The sequence below is a fragment of the Myotis myotis genome, unplaced genomic scaffold (genome assembly GCF_014108235.1).
Source record: "Myotis myotis isolate mMyoMyo1 unplaced genomic scaffold, mMyoMyo1.p scaffold_m19_p_11, whole genome shotgun sequence".
In the NCBI taxonomy this organism is placed as follows: Eukaryota; Metazoa; Chordata; class Mammalia; order Chiroptera; family Vespertilionidae; genus Myotis; species Myotis myotis.
Window position 1 is genome coordinate 67056296 of NW_023416315.1, and position 18980 is coordinate 67075275.

Consider the following 18980-nt stretch of genomic DNA (forward strand, 5'->3'; position numbering starts at 1 on the left):
TGGCCTGGCTTAGGTCACATGCCTACCTGTTCACAGATGGCAGGACACCTAGACTTACCATCCTACCAAGACTGCCTATATAGGAAAAGATGTGGCTCCTTCAATGACAACTGCAGTGCTATTACTAAAATAAGCGTGGTCAATGCTGATTAATCCACCTGTCTTACACAAGTCTGTCACAAGACACAAACAAAAGCCATCCTGAGAAACCAAGAGTCTAGGGATGAATCAAAGAACCGTTGCTCAATAAATGCACTATAGTTTCATGTATGCAGGTGTGCTAAATAAGTGGAACTATATTCATACGTGGGTATTTATCTTAAACAAACCAGAAAATGGAAAATGTAGAACCTTAAATGACATCAATTAAACCTACAAAAATAAAATGAGGGCATATTTCTTGAATTACTGGATCATTATTCAATTTTTTGTTGTTGTTAATCCTCAGCTAAAGATATTTTTCCACTGATTTTTAGACAGAGTTAAAGGGAAGAAAGGAGCAGGAAACGGGAGAGTGAGAGAGAAACGTCAATGTGAGAGAGACACTTTGATTGGTTGCCTCCCACATGCACCCTGATCTGGGGCCAGGGATCAAGCCTGCAACCCAGGTACAAGTCTTTGACAGGGAATCAAACCTGAGACCCTTCAGTTTGAGGGCCGACACTCTAACCACTGAGCAACATCGGCCAGGGCAATATTTTTTTCTTTTTGATAAGGAAAATTTGATTTAAATATATGCTATTTTTATTATAGTGATGTAATCTTTACAACACCTATTATTCTGGATGTATTAAGTGGCTAGTATAAAATTACTTATATCTCATTTCTTTAAACTGAACCTTAATTATACATGCTTTGTGTTTTTTTTTCTATTGAATTTATCTACATACCTTTGTGGAAGATTTGCCTGTTTAAATCTAAATTTCTTATAAATAACAAATAACTTTTTAGTATGAGCAGTTTCAAATATTGCATGTGATGCACTTATACTAAAAATGACTCATTGTTTATCTGAAACTTATATTTCACTGGGTGTTTTGCCTTCCCTCCCCCCACCCCCATCTGGCAACCCTACTTTATGGTATACACCTGATGTTTTTTCCTATTTAGCACTCATTTTCCCTACCACTGGCATCTTAGTCAGTTCAAGCTGCTATAACAAAATACCATAGACGGGGTGGTTTCTAAGCAACAAAACTCATTTCTCATTCTCTGGAGACTGAAGTCAGAGATGGATGCCGGCATGGTTGAATTTGGGAAAGGCCCTCTTTTTGGTAGCAGAGTGTTGACTTCTCGTTTTAGTCTCACATGGCAGAAAGAGGGCTAGGGAGCTCTCTGGGGTCCCTTTCATAAGGGCACTAGTCTCATTTATGAGGATTCCATTCTCATGACATGACTACCTCCCAAAGACCCCACTTTCAAATACCATCACATTGCATGGGGGTTAGGATTTCAACTTATGAGCCTGAGGCAGGGGACACAAACATTGAGTCGACTGCAGTGGGTAAGCACATCCCTTTTCCTTTAGAAACTACCTACCTACAAGTATAGATGATGTGAGTGGAACTGACCCATCTCTCCCAGATACATGATCCAAACTTTACCAATCAAAAGACTGCAAACTCCATGCCATAGTGATTGGTTAAGAAATGAGTACATGATGCTGGTCAGGGCAGTGAGAGCCAGACCTAAAGCTTTTGCTCTAGTTGTAGGGAAAGAGAAGCTTGTTCGCTTTTTGCTGAAATTATTGCTAAGCTGGTAGGTGATAAGTCCTGGGGCTACAGGGAGAAGGACATAGAGAGAGCCTACCCAAGAATCATGGCTACATGATTCAAAAAAGCTGACAGGTGAGGAATGAAAGGCTGAGACCTACTGATTATTGAGCCATGGATCCATTAAGAGGTCTATCTTGGACTTCCAGTGATGACAACCAATAGACGCAATTAATTACTGTTATTATTTACATGCGCTAGTTGCATTTGATTTCCTCCAGCTGCAGTTAAGAGTCTCTCTTAGCAAAGATATGTTGAGGCAACAAAAGGCCCATACACTAAAGTTATTAAATAGAAAATGAACCAAATATAAGGGAGCGATATAAGCCAATCCTAAAGGTTAATACAGTTCAGTGTTTTTCAGTGTATGATATGTATACCACTCATAGTATGTGAGATTGTTTAATATTTACTTTAATGCAAATTAAAAATATAGCAAGCACATCAAACCCAACTCTTCTTTACAAAAACAAATTTGTTAAGGTTAAAAAAAAATGGTTTGATTAAGATTAGAATATAAATTCTTCTAGAAGTATTAGGAAATGGCAAACATTATGGAAGTTTAATGCAAATGCCGACATTTTGAAAGCGTTGACATAGTTGATATGATTGGCCATCAAATGCCGCTCTGAGTGTCCCAGCAGCCTGAGGTGGAGCAGGCGGGCCGGGGGAGGGACGGGGGGAGACAGCATTTGACGACTATCAAGAGAAAAGAGACATTATGCCAATGTTCTGGAGAGCTGTTCTCCGCAACCAGAGTCCAACCGAAGTGTCTCATTTAGCACTTTTTATAGAGAAACTATTGCCTGATGTGGCTTAAGAAACATATACTGAACAATAGTTTTCCAATCGGTATAAAAGTGACTTTGTAATATTTTTTCTTGCTTTTCTATTAAACTCAAGAGTTTTTTAAACTGTAACAGTGCATTCGATTCTACAAGAGCCTTAAGCTAATAAGCACATCCAGGCAGCCTTCCAGGGATCTACGTTATGCAAAAATAAAAGGTAGGTTGCCCAGGGGTTTCAATGGAAAACATTTCCACTGAACCCTTTTCGTAGATCCCACATCTCTTACTGGGTTTTAAGAGTAGCTGAATAGCAAAAAATTATGGTTTATGCTGTCTGAGGTGGTTTTGGAGTACTGGTGTTCTACATTTTTAATTGAGGGCAGACTCGTAGGCTTTGAAAATCAAGGGAACAAAAGGCAACAATTATTGACGAACAACAGAAAAGGATTTTTGTTATTCAAAGAGTTCTATAGCAGCTCAATTAGGAGCCTTCTATAGAGGGAGAGTAGGTAAGATGTGAGCATAATGTCCCTCCGAACAGAATGTAAGTTATTAAAAAATCCACATTGAGCAGGCCTTTTCAACTAGGAACTAAAGGAATAGAAGTTAGAGAGTGGAAAATAAGAATCTATTTGTTGAAGAAAGAATAAGTAGCTTAATGGAATAACAGCAACAAGCAAATGAGAAAAACATCGGGAATTGGCCTTGGAAAGCATGTCTTTGGAAGGAAATTCAAATAACTTAAGGAAGGGTGAAATGATAAAAAATGAAACCTGATGAACATGAGAAAGTGATAGAACATATCCAGAGAATCAACTGTCTTGAGACAATGTTTTGCTGTAGTAAGGAAACAGGAAGAGTATATTGTTTACTATTTTTAGGTATAAAATATTTTCAGTCATAGCCTTCATTGAAATAAATATGAAGATTAAGATAAAAGCTTGCACTGTTTTGGGAGTGAATGAGTTGAAAGCAGTTGTTCCATTAAGCCATAGTTTCTGATAATTTAAACATTTAGAAGTTATTTTTTCTTTTACTTACATAAATATTTCCCATCGAATGGATTAATTTTGAAAAGACAAACTGTTTCATTAGCAGATATCATTTCTGACAAAAATAATGAAAAGAAGGGAATGAAGGGCAAAACATGAGAGTCAGAGACCAGAAGTCCCTTTCTCACCACATTTCCCAAAGAATGAACAGGTACCCAATACCTTGGATGTACAAAAATCCCTAATATATTGTACCCCCAAAAATTGTATACTGTCAATTTCTCACTTTACTTCTACTGACATGTCCCTCTTCCCTACCCCCGTCCTAGCTTGCCTACACAACAAGATTGTTCTATATAGGCGACAGCTTCTCTTGGTTATCACCTTTCTTCGCCTCAGTGACAATTTACTTTATCACTTGTAGCTTTGTTAATTCCAAAGAAATAAAATGCAAGAACTTCCAGAAAAATCTATATTAATTGTTTCCTAGACAAATTGACATTTTAAAATTAATATACATTTTGAAGGATGAATAAAATGTAAACTATTTTGCTTATAAGTCTTTAAAGTTGCATTTTGCAGTAGAATAACCTGGGCACAAGTAGGCTTACAGTTGTTCCTCTGGCTTGATTTGGGGCACAGACAGAAGAGATGAGAAGAGATGGGTAAAGCGTTAATAGGAGTAAAATTGACCGGATATGGTGACTGGAGATTAGAGGGCAAAGCAGTGTGAGAGACAGAACAGGATGGTTTTGTGACTTCTGATTGGCAAAGAGTAGATGGCAGTGTTATTCACTAAGATAGAGAACACCGGAAGGGGAAAGATTTGCAACGAAGATCATGAGTTCAGATGCATGCATGATGACTTTGAGGAGCTTATCAGTTGGCGCTTTAGATCTAGGCCTCAGGAGAGATATTTGTGATTCACAAAGGTGACGGTAAGAGCCGTGGACATAGTGTCATTGTTAAGGGTATATCAGCGGTTCTCAACCTGTGGGTCGAGACCCCTTTGGGGGTCGAACGACTCTTTCACAGGGGTCGCCTAAGATCATTGGAAAACACATATATAATTACATATTGTTTTTGTGATTAATCACTATGCTTTAATTATGTTCAATTTGTAACAATGAAAATACATCCTGCATATCAGATATTTACATTACGATTCATAACAGTAGCAAAATTACAGTTATGAATTAGCAATGAAAATAATTTTATGGTTGGGGGTCACCACAACATGAGGAACTCTATTAAAGGGTCGCGGCATTAGGAAGGTTGAGAACCACTGGTATAGAGGCTCTCTGTCAAAAGACGCAGGTTGAATCTGGTTCTCTCACTGACCTTGTGCAAGTTGTCTACATCTGAAAAGTGGTGATAATAATACCTCCCATAAGGCAAGGAAGAATTAAATTAAATAAGAATGTATCTAAAGCACACAACAAGGTTATAAGTGCTCAGTAAATGCTAGCTTATATATTCTTGTGAATAGGATTAACAAATTAGAATTAATCTATTCACTAAATCTTGTTAAGATTCCTAATATATTCAACACCAAAGAAAAGAGCAAAATAGTCAAACTTTGAGTGGATCAATATTAAAGCTGCAGAGTCCACAGATAAAATGAGTGGGTGAGTGGTCATATAAGTAGGAGAGAGACAGCATCTTAATTGATGGTAGAGAGCCTTCAAATAAGAGAAAATGTCAAATTCTACCAACATGCCATAACTAATCAATGTTTTGGGGATTTAGTAGTTACTAGTCATTGGTGAACTTAGTCATTGAAACGTTGCTTGATGAGTGAAAGAGAAAGAAAATAATAGAAACAATGAGTGTAGATTTCTCTTTTTAAAGCTTGACTTCGAAGAGGAGAGATACATGTTAGTGACTAAACAATCAAGGTAGTTTTGAGAGATAGTTGAGCAGATTTATACATTGATCAGAAGGAGACAATGTAGAAAAAATATTTATAATATAGAAAAGGTAAATCATCGATGGAACAAGTTTACAGAGACCTGCTGAGCACAGCAAAGCAGGCTTTAGAAAAGAAAAAGTTCAGTGCCTCAGTGAGCACAGAATACCAGAGCTAATGGGGGCTTGAGTAACATCCTAAATTCAATGATTCTTATAAGAAATTTACAATAAAATAACCAGTGAATTTCTTTTTATAAGTGATTTTAGTGGTCACCCCCTACCTCATTACAAAGTATTTATGATACTATAATCCATAAATCATTAATCTAGCAATTCTGAACACAAGACTATCCAAGATAGTTTTTTAAATATTTTTTTTATTGATTTCAGAGATGAAGAGAGAGGGAGAAAGAGAAATATCAATGATGAGAGAGAATCATTGATCTGTTGCCCCCCGCACACCCCCTACTATGACCTGAGACTGCCACCAATCCAGGCATGTACCCTGACTAGGAATAGAATCCTGACCTCCGGGCGCATACGTAGATCAATGCTCAACCACTGATCCACACTGGCCAGACTTTTTTTCTTTTTTAATTATCACAGACTGTCCCTATCAGGCTATGCTCTGAGATAGGAATTCATAGACTAGAGTTAGTCATTCTCCCTGGTTACTTTATCCATTGTTATCTTACAGTTCTTGAATTTCTCATACTTTTATTTGATGTCGAAAAAATATGCAGTTACCGAGAGCAAGGGTCAGCAAACTTCTTTTCTGGAGGGCCAGATAAGTAAATATTTGAGGCTTTGTGGGTCATACGGTTTTTGCTGCAAATTTCAGCTCTGCCATTGTAGCATGAAAGCAGGCAGAGACAATACTTAAAATATGAACATGGCCATGTTTCAATAAAGCTTTATTTATCAAAATGGGTAACAGACCAGATTGAGCCCCAGCCATAGTTTGCAGACCCCTAAAGCATTCTCTAATCTCAGTAGATGCTAGATTTTTATTTATTTTTATTTTCCAATTACAGTTAACATATAATATCATATTGGTTTGACATTTATATAATTTATGAATTGATGATCCTAATAAGCCTAGTACCCATCTGACACCACACATAATAATTACAATACTAGAGGCCTGGTGCATGAATTTGTGCACAGGCGGGGTCCCTTGGCCTGGTTGGCAATTGGGGCCAATTGGGGCCAATCAGGGCTGGCCGGCCAGGGAGAGGGACCGCGGGAGGTTGGCCGGCCACGGGGGGTTGGCTGTGGGAGTGAACTGACCACCAGGGGGCAGCTCCTTCATTGAGCATCTGCCCCCTGGTAGTCAGTGCGTGTCATAGTGACCGGTTGACCAGTCGTTAGGTCAACCTGTTGTAACTGTCCCTTAGGCTTTTATATATAGATAGATTTAATAATTCCCTATTCTGTACTTCACATCCCCATGACTATTTTGTTGTTGTTGTTAATCCTCATTCAAGGATATTTTTTCATTAATTTTTAGAGAGAGTGGGAGGGAGAAAGACAGAGAGAGAGAGAGAAACATCAATGTGAGAGAGACACATCAATTGCAATTGCCTCCCACATATGCCCTGACAGGGGCCAAGAATCAAACCCGCGATCCTTCAGTCTTCGGGCCAACACTCCAACCACTGAGACAAACAAGCCAGAGCTCCTCATGACTATTTTTGTAAGTGACAATTTGTACTTCTTAATTCCTTCACTTCTTTCACCCATCCCTCCAGCTCTGCTCCCATCTGGCAACCATCAATTTGTTCTCTGAATCTATTAGTTCGTGTTTTTTTGTTTTGTTTTATTGCTAAAAGTATTACAAAGGGTTAGTTCGTGTTTGTTCGTTTACTTTGATTTTTTGATTCCACATGTAAGTGAAATCATATGGTATTTGTCTTTGTCTGACTTATTTCACTTAGCATAATACCCACTAGGTCCATTCATGTTGTCACAATGGCAATAATTCGTTCTTTTTTTTACACCTTCTTTATCCATTCTCCTAAGTAGATTCTAAATGCTAATAATCAGAGACAATAATGTAATGCTGTCTCACTGCTATTGCCATCTTGAATATGAATGGCAGTTTTGCTATATCTTGTCTCATTACGCCAGATAACCAATTCCAAAGAATTTAATCTCCCTGAAGATCTGTTGCTTTCAAGCATCTTCATGGTACAAAATTCGCCTAATTTTTCTAGTTCCAGAAACTGACCCTGGATAACTGAAGCTAAAGGGAATTTACTGGGAGGATATTGTGGGGCTCACGGGTCAGCTCATTTCTCAAGCATAGGTCAGCTCTCTTAGACCAGTGGCTGCAAACTCATTAGTCAACAGAGCCAAATATCAACAGTACAATGATTGAAATTTCTTTTGAGAGCAAAATTTTTTAAACTTAAGCTATATAGGTAGGTACATTGTTAATAACTTAATTAGGGTACTCCTAAGCTGGCCTTTGCTAAAAACGTCCTCAATCTGATTGAGGTACGTTCGCTGAGGGCGACCCCTTCCAACTCTCCCATCCACACTCATCTTATATACTTGTTTCATCTATCTCTTTTGGTTCATCCTCTCTATATGCCCAAACCATCTCAACATACCTTTCTCAGTCCTCAACACTACATCTTCTTTCACTCCACAATGTTCCCTAAAATTAACTTAATAAACTTTACTTAAAGTTTTAAGTCTTAGTTAAACTATAGGTACATTGAATAAACTTGATATCATACTTAATAACAATATTATTTATTGATAAAATTAAATTCCTTACAATTTACCTTACAATATCCATAAAATTAAATCATGACAACGACTGACAAACACTGATGTGAACAATGGCTTTGCATCTCCTTGGAAAGTTTGGGTAAGTCAGGTTTGTATGTTGTTGCTTTTAATGTTAGGCACAATTCCAGGTTCTCATCAATAAGAAGACTTCTCAATTTACTCTTGATAAGGTTCATGCTTGAAAATGATTGTTCGCATACATATGTAGACCCGAATAAGGAAAGAACAGCAAACGCTAGTTTTTTCAGTTGATTATATGAGTCAGGAATACTATTCCAGGTGTTAAAAATCAACATATCTTCCTTCTCCAGGTCTTTCAAAGCAGACCACTTGTGCTGTGAACTAAGTTCACATTTGTTTTTCTCCAATATTTCTATATCTGCACAAAGATGTTCAAATTTCAAGCTCCACAGTTCTTTGTTTTTTAAATCCAGCAATTGCATTTCAAAGTTGCCAAGGTCAATATTAAAGGGAGAAAAATTTAATTCTGTTACAGTAGCATTGAGAGGTTTTTTAACAAAGGCTAACGTCGCTTTGCTATTTCTGAATTCCTGAAACCTGTTAAGAAAAGCTTCCCTCATATTTAAAATACCACATGTGGTACTTTGTGGAAGAGCCACACTCAAGGGGCCAAAGAGCCGCATGTGGCTCACGAGCCACAGTTTGCCGACCACTGTCTTAGACCATCTTCCCATTCTACTTGATATCATGCTAGTTCCTGGCATAAAATAACATCACGCTGGAATGGCCTGAGATTAGGAAGTTTCAAGTATTCTAAGTGCCTTGGTCAGATAAATGAATGCTTGGGGTGATAGATACTACTATCAAATACAGGAGCCTGATACTTCAGGGATGCTTCTGGGGGAATATGTACAAATACCTCCTTCAAAATGAAGGACAGATTGCTATTCCTTTTGTGTCTTTCTAATGAGGCTTGGTGGATCTCTTTGGATTCTTATGTCTGTAGATATGAGTGCCTTGTTTCAATCTATTTATCCAATTATCTCAGAACTATGTTGGAATGGAACCAAGAGTAAAAGAAGTTTCTCTAGTAAGTATGGGCTGAGGTGAAGTTGTCTGTCAATTGTCCCTTATGACACAGTAAATCCCATGGTGCTTGGAAAGCCTGAGGAAGACTGGGATGTTGGCTGCATCTGCATTAAAACAGGAAATTGTGACAGGATGACACATTCGCCTTGTGTGTCAGATCCTTAACATGTGTATACGTATAGATACCATCATTATGTAGGAACTGAGTCAACATACCAAGTCAGGGTTTTTTGTTTTGTTTTTTAAATATATTTCTTTATAGATTTCAGAGAGGAAGGGAGAAGGAGAGAGAGGTAGAAACATCAATGGTGAGAGAGAATCACTGATCGGCTGCCTCCTGCCGGCCTCCTACTGGGGATTGAGCCCAAAACCCAGGCATGTGATGTGCCCTTGGCCGGAATTGAACCGGCGACCCTTCAGTCCATAGGCTGACCCTCTATCCACTGAGCCAAGCCGGCCAGGGCATACCAAGTCAGTTTTAATGCTTATTGATGAGTTTTCCTCCTTCATAGATTCAAAGTCCCAGTCTAATTGAACATACTTTAAGCATGCAACCGCTTCAGTATGAAGAGTACCAGGGGAAAAGAAAAGTACCGATACCCACTGTTTACATCTTCATAACTATCTGAAAGGAGAAGAAATGGAAATGCAAGAAAGCAAATATGTAACTTAATTTCATCAGGTTAGTTTTACATGTTGACCTAATCAAAGATCTTTCTGTTGCAGGTAATAGAAACCCCCTGGAATAAGCCAAAAAATAGGAATTTACACAGGATAACAGAGTATTTCTCAGAATCTAAGAACAGGAAGTGAAACTGGCACCTCAAAAGATGGAAACTAGTAATGGGAAAGCGAGCAGGATGCAGGCTACCCTTCCTGTGTCTCTCTCTTTGGGGAGGGCGGGTCACATGTCTCCCATCTATGCCTCTCTCTGTAAGTCTGCTTCATTCTGATTTCTCTCTGCGAATTATTTTATCTTTCGTGCACACGGTAGAAAATGGCCACCCCACATTGTTTGTGTTTATGTGTCCTTAGTTCATGCAGTAAGCATACACTAACATTTTAGAGCGTATGGTTCTCAGATCTCAAGAGACAAATTCAATTGGCCTAGCAGACACTAGGTCTTCAGTCCCAGTCCAATCCGCTATGGCCAGAAGGCAAGGTCACAAAATGTACCTGGCAAATGTGGCTGCCATTACTCAGGGGCATGAACACCAGATTTTGTGGAAGAGTAGGCATCTATTATAGGAAAATGTAGAAGGCTAAAGATGAGTGTGAAGTCATTTGAAGGCTAGTAATGAGCAGAAACTCTGAATGGGAGAAGTGTAGTCAAGAGAGAATGAATTTGGAAATATACATGTGTTGCTCTTTCTGAAGGAGATATTCTCTGGGATTGGAAACTCAGAGGTTATGTTAGCAAATATTGGATCTGTCCTTGAGAATTTGTTCTCAAACCTATTTCTCACCCTTCCTCTGCTCTGTCATGCGTTATAGAGATTGGGGAGTGAGCCCTACAATGTAAAATTCCCAGCCTTCAAATCAGCTGACTTCCAGCTGGGTTCAGCCAATGAGAGGCACTGGCAGGACTGAGGACTGGAAGGCTGGAGGGAGAAATCAGGAAATGCTCTCCTCTTTCCTGTGAGGGCCTGGCAGCACAGAATAGGCCAGCTGTGGTTCCAGCTGCTGCAAGGTGACCAGCTCCACCTTCTCTCTTTACACCTCCAGCCTCACATCTGTAGAGACCTTCTACTGTTGATAATCTGTTTTTATAGTTTCCTAGTTTTTCAGCATTCCTATCACCTGTGGGAACAAGTTCCTGAATTAAATTCATTCTGTCTTAAAATCTTAAAGTAACTTATGATTTCCTGGTTGGACCAGGGCCTTTGAGATTTTTTTCTTTTTTGATTGCCAAAGTTTCTCTGAAGTCTCAGGGCACTACAGAGTCAGAGCTGAAGCGAGAATCTAAACATAAGCTAATACAAACCTCCAGGTGCTTTTGGGACTAAGAAGTGACAGGTTTTGTTTGTTTGTTTGTTTGTTTGTTTGTTTTTAACGTATCCCTAGTTGTAAGTGAAATCAAGATTAAGTGATGGCCAAATAGACAAAAGTAATCATTGGACTTAGACGACAGGACAGTTTGTATCCGAGTATTATTTTTCCTTTTTTTTTTTTTTTTCAGGTGATCATCATAGCTAGGTTCTCTTGCCTGGTTCTAGCCAGGATCTCCAGCCAAGTTCTGTCTATTTTTCCTTAAACATTTGTATTGCCTTCCTTGCCCTGCTGAGCAGTAGTTATTGAGACCTTTCCATTGCAGCTTATACTTAGAGTTGTCCCTAGACTATTCAGTGGTTTGTAGGAATTAACCAAAGATCTCTCCTCTGAGTTCTAGGGCCCACGCACAACCTGGCCAACATAGTGTGACTAGATTTCAACTCATATAAGCCTCGTTATTACCATTTGGCATGCTGTGAGTGCAAAGGAAAAATCATAGATTTAGAAACCTTCCAGTACAATGAACTACAACCCCTGGACCAGTCCTTGCACCCAGCTCCGAGCTGCTGGGAGTGTTGCCTGCTAATGGCTCACATTTGCTCCCTTCTCCAGAGATTTGGCACTGCCTTGGCTATTGGGAGCCATCACCCAAACCGCTCCCTCCTCCCAAAGCCAATGGCTGTGTAATAAATGACGTACAAAAAGTTAATCCTCTTGCCTCAAGGTGACATTTCTGTGGAATGACTTATGATCCAGAGCCTCAGTTTCTGGGATCAAGCTAAGGGTAGCCTTCACCTGAGACATCTCAGTTGTCATTTGCATAACTATTTCCTCTTCCCTATGCAGTCTCCTTCATTCCCTGACAAGTGTTTCCTGAAGAACACGTCCTCAATAAATTGCATGGGCCTGAATCCCTGTCTCAGGTTCTGCTTCTAGGAAAACTGGTTTAATACAAACACTAAATATGATTTTTTTTTAAATAAATAGACTCTGGAGAAAGATAGACACAATTAAACCAGAAGTTATATTCAGGAAACTAGTATTAAGATGTAGGGCTCCAATCTTAAAATAATAGGCAGATTTGTAATTATTGATGAGATGGCAAAATATCTTTTTCGTGTTGGAAACTCAAGAAATGAGAGAACAGAGCAGGGAAATAAGCTTGAAACTTTTGTAAGTTTTCAGGCTACAATGTTTGTGTGTTTAAATAAGGCTGAATAGTTTGTGTATATAAATAGTTTGTGTATATAAATAAGGCTGAATAGTTTGATCTAATATTCTTCAAAATCATTTTTGTGGGAAATCCTTGGACTTTAGTTCTATTTAGTAGTAACAGCTACCATTTAATAGCAATAGCACCTTTAAGCATCAGGCTTTGCAGTAGGTACTATTACACACATTATTTCATGTTTATTCCCTACAACAATCTCATGAGATGAGTATCATCTCCATTTTACAGAGGAAAAACTGAAGTACAGTGAAGTTAACTTGACCACTGTAGAGCTGGTCTTCAACGTAGGTCTGTCTGACTAGAATGTCTGCATTATTTTCATTACATTATCCTGCCTCTCAATGAAATTTTATTCAATGCCTGTTGCAATGTAACAAACCAATATATCCATATACTATATTCTGTTTTACATTTTTGCCTTTTCCATTTTTAGGCATAGGTGAATGAGGAATTTGAACTGCATAATTGCCCTCCACTTCCGACACACTGACTCAACGCAAAGCTATTGAGCTGAATGACTTTCAAACAAGGAATAAAGAATTTATTCTAATACTAGAGGCCTAATGCACAAAATTCATGCACTTCGGGGGTCCCTCAGCCTGGTGTGCGCCCTCTCGCAGTCCAGGATCCCTCGGGGGATGTCCACCTGCTGGGGGGATCAGGCCTAATCTGGCAGTCAGAAATCCCTCTCACAGTCCAGGGCTCTCACAGTCCGGAACTCCTTGCTCCTTACCGCCCACCTGTCACGAAGGCAGGAGAGGCTCCCGCCATCGCCACTGTGCTCGCCAGCCATGAACCTGGCTTCTGAGCAGCACTTGCCCTGTGAGAGAACACTGACCACCAGGGGGCAGCTCCTGCATTGAGCGTCTGCCCTCTGATGGTCAGTGCACGTCATAGTGACCAGTCATTCTGCCATTCCCTCGATTTGCATATTAGGGTTTTATTATATGGGATGACCACTAACTCTGGCTAAGTTACTAAGTTATCTACTTACTGTTTTTCCTTATCTAGTAAAAAACCCAATAATATTAACCACTAGCCATGGAGACTTGAGAGGCATAACAAATATCAAGTATTATACAATCCAGTTTTGAATATAAATGATACATATTAGGTCAATAATTCCATGAAACCAATAGTCACCAATTATGCATTCCTGTATACTGAGGTAATTCATAGTAGGATTTTTATGCTTAGGGGCTTATAATTTTTACTGCCCCCTATTCCAATAGAAGTGGGCTTATATTAAGGTTTATATATTCACTTTTATACCACCAAAATGGTATTTGTCATAATGAAAAAAATAACAATTGTTTACATTCTCTTATGCACTGCCACTTTACCCATTATTTTTAAAAAATAATTTTATTTATGGATTTTTTAGAGAGAGAGAAAAAGGAAAGGGGGGGCAGGTGGAGAGAGACAGAGAGAGATTTTGTTGTTCCACCCATTCATGCATTCATTGGTTGATTCTAGTTCATGCCCTGACTGGGGATAAACCCGAAACCTTGGCATATCCGGACGGCACTCTAACCAACTGAGCTCCCCAGCCAGGGATACCCATTAGTTTTTAAAATGCTGAAAGTCTTTTAAATCCAAAAAGGGATGACATTATATCATTTGAGCTGAAAAGAACCTTAGCAATCATTAATTCATTCCTTTCATTTCACAAATCAGTAAATCGAGTATTCAGAAGTTGAGTTACTCTGCTAAGATGGAATGGCTAGTTAATATAAACTCAGAACAGCTAATGGTTTGCCCTAGCAGCTGTTTTGCCAGGTGTGAACAATGAACATATTGTGTGTACAGATTCTACCTTATCTTGGCCTTAAACTGACAAGAATAAGTCCCAGTGGTTTTTATAAGTTCCCTCCCCAAAAAGGAATAGAGGAATGGAATTCACATACAATCTGTATAATGCTATGTCTTACATACTGAGGGGGAGGGAGGAAGGCGTTTGTTGGTGCAGGTGAATTTAACCACCTGGATGTCCTTTTGACGGTCAGTCCATCATACTCACCTAGAGGGCTTTTAAAACACAGATTGTTGAATCCTACCACCAGCATTCCTGATCACTTTCTGATTCCAGCTCTCAAAGAACCTTCAGGCTAATGAGGGAGACAAACATTTAAAAAGTAATTTATAAGTTCCAACTGGTAAATCTGTATATCACTGGCTTTGACAACATATTAAAATGACATGCTACAATTTTAATAGATCAGCTAAACAGCTCTTCATAGATAAATGACATACAGTAAAAGCATATGAAGTTATAGGGTTATTGGTGGGGTGCCCTCCATGTCCCCTCCTGTTGCTGGTGGAAGGGGGCTTCTTGCAATGTCATGAGAATAGAGACTTTCTGAGACTCGCATGGGAGAATGAGTGGCACTAATTTGCATGGAACTAAACCCCTGAGTTCCCAAGGACTCCTCTCCCTCCATCACACCATGGAAGAAGTACAGTACACTGTATCTTCAGCGGAGCCACAGCCCCTTTTCTTGATTAAAACCATTGCTAGAGTTTCTGTTCTATATTTGTACAGTTCAGTCCAGAATCAGACCAACTTAGCTTATTTCCAGCTGCAGTCCATTGTGTGTGGGGTCTGCATTGCCCTGGGTCATGTGGCCTTTAGCGCCACGTGGTTATGGAGGAAATACAGGTGCAAGGAAGCAGGAGCAAAGCCAGAGGAACACACAGGGAGAATTCTTTGGGGATTTTAATCTCCTAAGATTTCTTCATGTACTTGCAGTGGCTCCATCCCCTTTAGCCAATCCACGGTTTCCCAGGCTAGACTGACAGGCAAGTATTTTTCCTCAACTTTACTGAGCATGTGCCCACCCTCCCCTTTGTCCAGTCCCTTCCCGCAGTGATTTGCAGGGAATGGGCTGGCGGTTCTCTGGGGAGTGTAAAGTGGCAGCTTCCCGAAGAAGCTGCCCAGATGGCCACCCTTATAATGCCTGGCCTTCCCTTTGCTCCTTTCCAATTAATATTAATAACTAGCTAATTACAGTAGTAACAATAGTCCCAACCCAGTCATCCATTACTAACTTTCCAAAGACAAATAACCTAGTTGATGTAACAAAACACTGCTAGTTCTTATTAAACTCAAAAAATGGAAAAAGACTGCTTACTTCCTAGAGACAAAGTTTTACAATTCTTTCATGTATGTAATATGCATGTAATGCAAAACACTGTCACCTTGAGAAAACTAAAAAGCAACTTTATGTTTAATATATTACTGTTTTGCCTTTAAGAAAGACACCCCCATCATTTGACAGGAAGCAAAGTTTGCCACCCCCAAATTTTGGGATATTATTTTAAGCTGGTTATTTTTAAGAAATAAAAGACTCAGAAGACTCAGGTGCAACTTTCTTTGGCCATCCTGAATCCAGACTCACCTGGCACCAGCTGCCTCCACCATGCTGCAGAAGTTCGACCCCAATGAGGTGCACCGGTGGGGAAGTGGGTGCCATGTCTGCCCTGGCCCCCAAGATTGGCCCCCTGGACCTATCTCCAAAAAAAGGTTGGTGATGACATCGTCAAAGCAACCGGTGATTGGAAGGGTCTGAGGATTACAGTGAAACTGACCATTCAGAACAGACAGGTCCAGATGGAGGTAGTGCCTTCTGCCTCAGCCTGCTCATCAAAGCCCTCAAAGAACTGCCAAGAGATAGAAGAAAGCAAAACAGACAAACATTAAGCACAGTGGAAATATCACTTTTGACGAGATTGTCAGCATTGTCCGACAGATGCAGCACTGATTTTAGCTAGATTACACTCTGGAACCATTAAAGAGATCCAAGAGATCCTGGGAACTGCCCAGTCTGTGGGCTGCAATGTTGATGGCCGCCACCCTCATGACATCATAGATGATATCAACAGTGGTGCAGTGGAATGTCTGGCTAGTTATGAGCTACAAAGGAAAATGTTTCAATGAAAGATTATTTGACAACAATAATAAATAAATAAATAAATAAATAAACAAATGACTCAGAAGAAACAGTGACCCTACCTAAAAGAATTCATATAGAAAGACCTGCTTAAAGGAAGGGAGCTATCACCTTATCACCATCATATAAACTACATGTTACAAACAGGAAGAAACCAAGCAAAATCTACTAGACTTCCCTCCATGTCCCAGTGTTTTTGGGTGGCCAAGCAAGATTCTGTTTACCAAATATTTGCTTCTTTGTCTGTTAATTGACTGCTTTCCCACTGTAGTCCCAGACCCTGCCTCTCTCTCCATAGTTCAGAATGGCACATAAGCCTTTACTACTAAATGTGTCCTAAGCCCCATATTCTTATGGAACCTCTGTAATGTACAAGCATAATAAACTTGGTCATTTTCTCCTGTCAATCTGTCTCATGTTAATTTGATTATTACTCCAATCAGAAGAACTTACTTAGAAGGGTAGAAGGAAAATTATTTTTCTGCCCACACATTCAATTCCTTGAAGTTCTCACTATTTGTTGCCATCCTCTCCCCAAACTTAATGAGTGCCTATGAATAGCCTTCTTATGTTCAGAGAATTTCTGATCTTGTGAATCTGTAGATCTCTAAAGTTGCACTTGAACTCTCAGGCTATCTTGCAGCTAGGGTACAAGTATTTGACTTTTCTCTAAACAGTCAAACCCATGGGCAACTGTGATTTCTAAGTACATAAAGAAGCAGTGGCACAAAGAAATCCATTCTGGCAAAGAAATACACAGCTTTTAGAAACCCAGGAGAAATTCTAGTTTCCAGTTCCCAACTTTAATAGTGAATTTATGGTGTCTGTGTCTAGAGATGAGAGTTCACTAGTGTAATTCCAGAGTGAAACTCAGGGGTACTTTCCGGTTGCATAGAGAATGAATCAGGAAGTCTAACATTTGACAAACAGGCATTTCAGAGAGAGAGAGAAATAACACAAGAGAACTTTCCAATACTAAAATACATGAGTTTTAGATAGAAGGGGCCTTTGGTATATCCAGTACAATGAACGTAAGAAGATCCCAATATGGAACAACATCAAATTTCATAATTCCATGAGCAAACAAAATATTCTTAAAACTTCTAGAGATAATAAAAAGCCATATACAGAGGATCAGAATCAAAATAACATCATCATATGTCAACAGCAATGTTTAAAATTAGAAATCAATGGAATAACACCTTCAAATTCTGAAGTAAACTAATTTTCAATCTGAAATTCTATATCCTGTTAAATCAGTCAAGGATGAGAATTAGACATGATCTGATATACAAGATTTCAAAATGTTACTTTCTATACATTTTTTCCCCAGGAAAAAATATATATACTACCAAAACAAGGGAATAAAGCAACATATATAACATAGATCCAAGACATAGAGGGTACAACACAGAATAGAGGTTACAGAAAACCCCAGACAATAGCCATGTAGCCAAGACAGCATATCTAGATTAATACAGCAGGGTGGAGGGCCTTGGGAAGTCTCTGATTAAAAAACAAAAAACATAAGTGGATCTAACATATTCCTGATACATTTGATTACATGGAAAATATATGAGATGAGAGTTTATAGTTGTTGAAAATACAGAAAAAAAAGAAAAATTTAAACAAAAAGATGATATCAAGGGGGAAAAAAAACAAAAAAATTAAAGTGGTACAAGAATGTAACTATAGTCATAGTGCAATACTCGAATCACTAGAGAATACATTGTTCTATGTAATAATAATTAAAACACAAATTGTACTATAACTTACACCAGGGGAGGAGAAAAGGGGAAGTGGTAGTTTAAGGAGAGAATTCTCACCAGTTATGATAGGAAATTGCTAGGTAATGCTTTAAATTAATTGATCAATACATAGCAGCTTAGCATATTATTTAGAAGTACCTAGGTAAATTCTAGAAGTATAAAGTAGATGTTTCTGGGGAGAGTAAATGGAGCTTCTGGTTTTTTTTGGTTTAAGTTTTGTAGTACTATTTTATTTTTAAAGTTATGTGCATATATCACTTCTATAAATCATCATGAGTATTCACACTGACACCTCCTCCATAATGCAAATTGTCCTTGAGCACATTATAATAAAGAAGCCAATGTTTTTCCCTCTTATCTGGAATAATTAAACTGAGAGCCATTTAATATTCCTTAAAGTTAAGGAGCAGAGAGGAGAAAACCAGGAAGTAGCATTCTGGGAACTGTAACATACTTAATAACATACTTAGTTCTTCAAATCATTTCTTGAATAAAGGTACGTACTAGGTATCTGGAGACTAGGCCATATATTAGTAGTAACTGGTGGTAACTATCACTGGTAATGCACTAGCAGGAGTAAGAATTCAATTTTTCACTAACATCAATAAGAATCAGAATGGGCTGTACATAAGCTATGCAGTCCTAAAAAAAAAAGCCCCAAAGAGGCTTTGTGAAATGAATTACAAAGGGAGAGGGAGAGAAAAAGTTTGGTAGCTTATTTTTTAA